The sequence below is a fragment of the Pinus tabuliformis genome, chromosome 2_2, assembly GCF_031772625.1.
Source record: "Pinus tabuliformis cultivar Carrire ecotype Pingquan chromosome 2_2, CPIR1, whole genome shotgun sequence".
In the NCBI taxonomy this organism is placed as follows: Eukaryota; Viridiplantae; Streptophyta; class Pinopsida; order Pinales; family Pinaceae; genus Pinus; species Pinus tabuliformis.
Window position 1 is genome coordinate 401,255,547 of NC_142300.1, and position 5,668 is coordinate 401,261,214.

The 5,668-nt window shown below is 39.0% G+C and overlaps 1 pseudogene; it reads right to left on the bottom strand.

The window, feature by feature from the left end:
• Positions 1-927: 927 nt before the first annotated feature.
• LOC149192973 (mitogen-activated protein kinase kinase 9 pseudogene) lies at positions 928-3,133 on the bottom strand (annotated as a pseudogene).
• Positions 3,134-5,668: the final 2,535 nt, after the last annotated feature.

A 5,668-nucleotide genomic window follows, 5' to 3' on the forward strand; every position in this document is an offset into this window, starting at 1 on the left:
AAAATGTACTCAAAAACCCCATCTGCAACTAAACCTAGAATGCTCAATTCTAGGCAACAAGTCACTTCCCATCAGGAAGGGGGGAAAGAAAGTTCATGCCTTTTGCTCCATTTAATTTGAAGAAGCAGAAAATTTGCTTAAGGCTTTTAAAAATTTTGTGCAGAAACAGGACACAGACAGACACACAGTATACACACGAAAACCATAATAGCGACAAACGTTTCTGTTAACATGACCTGCAGTTTCTGATTGGATTTTATGTTTAAGCTGTAGAATGACATAACAGTAAAAGGACAAAACTCGCTTCGTGCTGTATTTGAAATAATTTTGTGGGATTTTTGAAAGTATGTGAGAAATTCAGTTATGAAGTAAAACCCTACAAATTCCTATAAGAGGGGACAAGAAAAGACAGCAGCCCTCTGCACTCGGTCATGAAAGTTTAAATTGTAAAATGCTTGTTAGTATCACCATATTGAGCTAAATTTCGCTCTCGTATATAAAGTATAAAACTAATAAGAAACATCGTCTTACTGTGCTTTGAAAGATTTCAAACAAGATTGATTGAGATACAAACATAATAACTTAATTAATTAAACATGTGGGTACAGAAGGTCCAAGCCTTAAGAAAATCTGGCCGACTACATTGGAGAATTTTCCAGTGCCTCCTTAAAAATAACTAAATGCAATACATAAAAGCAAATTTTCTTTCAATGAACATCGGATATCCAAGATGCAGAAGCAGACCAGACAGATCCTAAACACTGCACATTTCTGAAATTTTAGGAAAAACAGGAGAGTGCATATGCCATAAATTAGAAATGAGAATAGCTTTGCCATTACTTGGGTGGAACAATAATTGGAGTACTTGACAGGAAAATGACTGGATTTCCAAGGAATACATTTGAATTTACGAACATGATGACAAAGTGCTGTAAAGAAGACTGCAGTTGCATTGCAAAATGATTTACAAAATAGAGTTCCAGAGACCAAGAGAGTGTACATTCATTACAAGTCAATGAATGCTCTCAAGTACAATATTCAAAATACAAAAAGGAATTCAAAATTCTACAGGTGTAAAGACTGCAGGAGGGGAGACAGGTCACAAGATTGCTGTTCATACTTCTTCAAAAAGGGATGCGAAAGCAGCCGATGTGCAGTATGGCGAAGTAACGCATCCTTTTGAAGGCAACATCTGATAAAACTCTGAAACTCTGGCGATGCATCAGGTGGCGGGGATGGAGGGTCGCCCAAACAGATGGCCACCATTAAAGTAGGCCAATCAGGCCTCTGCCCCGGAGACAAACAAGGGAACCTTCCAAGCGCACATTCCAGCAAAGATAATCCCAAACTCCATATATCTGCAGAGCATCCATCATACTTTCCACCGTACCCATCAGGATCGAACCTTTCAGGACTCATATAAGCACAAGTGCCCACGAAGGAATTTCACTGGGCCAAAGTGTGAGCCAACACAGTGCTGACACCGAAATCGGCAATCTTGACTTCTCTTCTCTTGTTGATCAGCAAATTGGAGGGCTTTATATCACGGTGAACAATTTTGTTCTGGTGCAGGTAATGCAAGCCCTTCAGCACCTGCCTGGCAACCTCAGCCAAATAGTGTTCTGGGATTTTCTTGTGGGCTTGAAGAACCTGCGCAAGGGTTCCACCGTCCATGTACTCCAACACAAAAGAGATCTCTCCTCCTCGATCGAATATGCCATAACACTGGACGATGTGTGGAGAATTCGCCCTTCGGAGAATCTCCATTTCCCTCATTATTTGCTTTCGGACAGCAAGCTCGTGCTTTTCCTGAATGATTTTGAGGGCATAAATTTTCCCAGTCTTGGCATGCTTAACCTTGTAGACCTTGCCACTGCTCCCACACCCCAAAGTTGAAATCTTCTGGAGATCTTCCAGTGTAACTTCTTCAAGAGGAACACAGGGCAACTTGCAGGCACCATTCATGTTAGGGGGCTTCGGCAGTGGAAGCGGCAATGGCATTGGCTTAGAAAATGCGTCTTCCCGAGCTGGGATTGGCAGCTTCAAACCCACCCTCGCTTTTCTCTCCCTTGAACTCATCTTCCCACTGAAACAGAAAGCTTGCCTTTGCCTCTATATACCCTCTTTCTCTCCACAACACTATTTCAGACAAGGAGAACCGATACCAATTTCACAACACTATTTCAGACAAGGAGAACAGATACCAATTTCAGAAATCTCCCTAAGAATCTCCTCACAACAACAAAAACCCTGATACTAAACCCTTCCAAAAGTTAACAGAAACCCCCTAGCTAATCTCTTCCGTCAATATTCCATCTTCCCAACTATTCTGAAACCCCATTTATCAATACCAATTTGTGAAAAATTTCTTCACAACAAAACTCAATTTTCCATAACCCACAAACCAGGTTGAGTTATCATTTGACGAACACAACTGTATTTCTCAAAATTACTCAATTTTCCATAACCCACAAACCAGGTTGAGTTACCATTTGACGAACACAACTGTATTTCTCAATATTCTCTAATTATCTACAGCCCACACCAGCAAATTCGCAGTTACAATTTTCTCACAGGAAACTATATCGTCCACGCCCAATTGGATGCATCAACGAAAACCACATTCACTAATTCCTCAAAGATGAAATCACACAGAAAACAAACAAAAATAAAAACTTGCCTTTAACCACCTGAGAGTAGAAACTTAGAAACTCCTTCAGTCTGCCGGAAATGCCTGCTACTGGTCTTTGCCTATCACAGGCGAGCCACAATTTTATCAAAACCACCCAACTGCCAGAACCCTAGTGATCCAACAGAGATTGGACACCACAAACCTTGGAATAACTGGCTACAAATATCTGCCAGAAATCTCTAATCTGCCTGTCAGTAACCAGGCCAGAGCTCCAAGGATCCAGCCACAAAATAGAAACTCGTTACAACGGAACCAAATATGGAACTGGGTGTTCTGTTTTCTATGCCAAAAGGGAAAATGGGGAACCGAGATGAGATGAGGGCAGGCAAATGCCAGCTAAACGAATGTAATCAATTCGCTTTGAGCCAACAACCACCGCAGCATGTACACTCTTATTTAACAGCCCCTAGACCCTGTCCCCACCAAAGTGTATTAAAAAATAAAATAAATGAATTCATCTCCCCCAACGAAACCGGAATTTCGGAGCTGCCCACTCCTCCAAATCCTCGCCAAGTTGGCGTATTGCCCACTCCTCACGACATCTACGCCACTACCCCGTCTTTATCTTAACCCACAGGTCAAATTCCAGTGCCTCGGATTTAGTAATGTAACCCTGTGTCTCTCATCATGGGGGCATACACACAACTCTCCGGTCCGGTCCGGTTATCTAGACTCTGGAGTAACTGATAGACCGTCGGGTGAGCGTGAGAGTGTTGGTGGATCTGCGTTATGGATGCATTAATCATATGGACCCCACCACCCTTCTTCTCAGTCGTTTTTCCCTGTCACGTGCATCATGCCAATGACAAGAGCAAGAATGAATGGGTTTTGCCTCCTTCCATGCACCTGGCTCTCCTCCCCACTCACTTGAAGCCAAGGTCGGAACATTGAACCTGAGCAGCTTGCGACCTTCCATTGTCAACCATACCTATTGGGATTGCGATGGGGATGGGGATGGGGATGGGAGGAGTGGGCATTGGTTGTCTTCCACCATTAAATCCCCCACATGTAATTTCCCAATTCCGTTTTCACTTTAGTCTTTCCTTGCTTGGAGAGGGGAACTATACTATTGTTGAGTGAAACAAAATGCTCTGATCACCTTTAGCAATTTGTTGTAAAGTGAGTACTTACACATATCATTCTTAGCAATTTGTTGTAAAGTGAGTACTTGCAAATATCATTCTTTACAATTGGTTGTAAAGCTGATAGCATTGTTGAATGGCCCCTAGCTTATTCAAGTAGGGAGAGCGATGTAGCCAAGGTTTAGATAATTAAGTTTTTAAGAATCTTTGCAAATTGGTTGAGAAGCCCTTTCCATCTTATTATATTAATTTATACTTAGTGGGTTATGTTTCATTGTTATTAATTTATACTTGGTGGGTTATGTTTCATTGTTATTAATTTATATGGGGTGGGTTAGCTGTCATTGTTATTTATTTATAATTATTAAATTATGATTTTATTGTTATTAATTCATAATTAATGGATTATGGTTTTTTTTTAAATGTATGGAATTTTTAAAAATATTTGTAAAGAAATTATGAATTTATTTTATAATTATTGGGAGCAAGAGAAATGGAACATTATAGTGCATGTGTCATATGTTAAGTGGAGTATTGTTGAACAAAGCTTCCAACAACATTATTATGTAGTAGCACGCGTCGTACTACACCTATCATTGTCCTTTATATATTTAATGTTGTCCTCCTTGTCAGATTTTGCTCCACCTTACAATATTTGTCATATTGAACAATTAAATACATAGAAAAAATCTCTCTTAATTTAAGTGGTTGGAAATTTAAGCTTTTTCGTGATCATTTTATTCAGGGAAGCTAACGATTGTATAACAATTTTGGAAGAGAATTGTGTTACTTCATGTGTATGTTTGTGTAATATTACAAGAAATGAATTGATGGATTATGTATGCATAAATATTGGAGATAGAGATAGTTTATCACATATTATTTACACCAAAACTTTGTCAATCTGTAAGTTGTCTATGGAGTGAAAATCCTTGGGTTAATGTGTTAATATCCTCCTGCCCTTGTGCAAAAACTCAATTGGCACTATGAAATATTATGTAAAAGCATGTGATCCAAGGTTCAAATCCCCCTTAATTCATCGCATGAGCCAAGTCTTAGTGTGCATATGGTTTCACCTAGAGGTTATAGTTGTATCGATCAAAATCGACCCTATGTCATAGGAGTACAAGACCAGCCCAACCGTTGATTCCTTTAGTAACCAAAATAAAGGTGTTAATATCCTCCCACACTCTAATGCTAACATGGCCTGGAGTTTTAATGGCATGCCTTTGTGGGTCTTTAGCCTATGGTTGTTATGTGTGATATTGCAACTCTAACTTATGGTTGTTATGTGATATTGCATGTTGTCTTATTACATTTTCCAACACTAAAATTTATATTAATTATAACATTTTTATATGTGTTTTTAAGTGAGGACATTGTCAATGTTGAAAAGTGGAGCAAATAGCCCAACCCATAAATTTAAGGGGTTAAGCAACAAGTTGCCCATCATTTTCCCCTAATAGATGTATTACATTTCATGATTTTTCCATTATAGAGATTGAACTATAGTATATGCAATTGTATAATATGGGTCTTGTTACCTCAAAATCTACCAAGCCTAGTGCAAAGCCTCATTAGGTGGATCCAAATCTTGTGGGAACAAGAGATACCAGCATGTCACCTTAGCAGCCTTTTTCCAATTGTTTAATGGTGAATTAAACCATATTGGAGGCTTCCCTATATATAGATCACCTAAAGAGTATTCAACAAGGATGGTTCAAGGTGATGGAAAAGTCTAATGATTAGTATAAGACAAGTATGTTGAAGCCAATAAGGCTAATATACTTTTTACAAAAGTTTAAGTAATATATCCATAGACCACTTAAATGGATTAGCAAGCTATTATAAGTTAGGGTTTGATATATTTTCAATGATATGGCATGCAATGTCA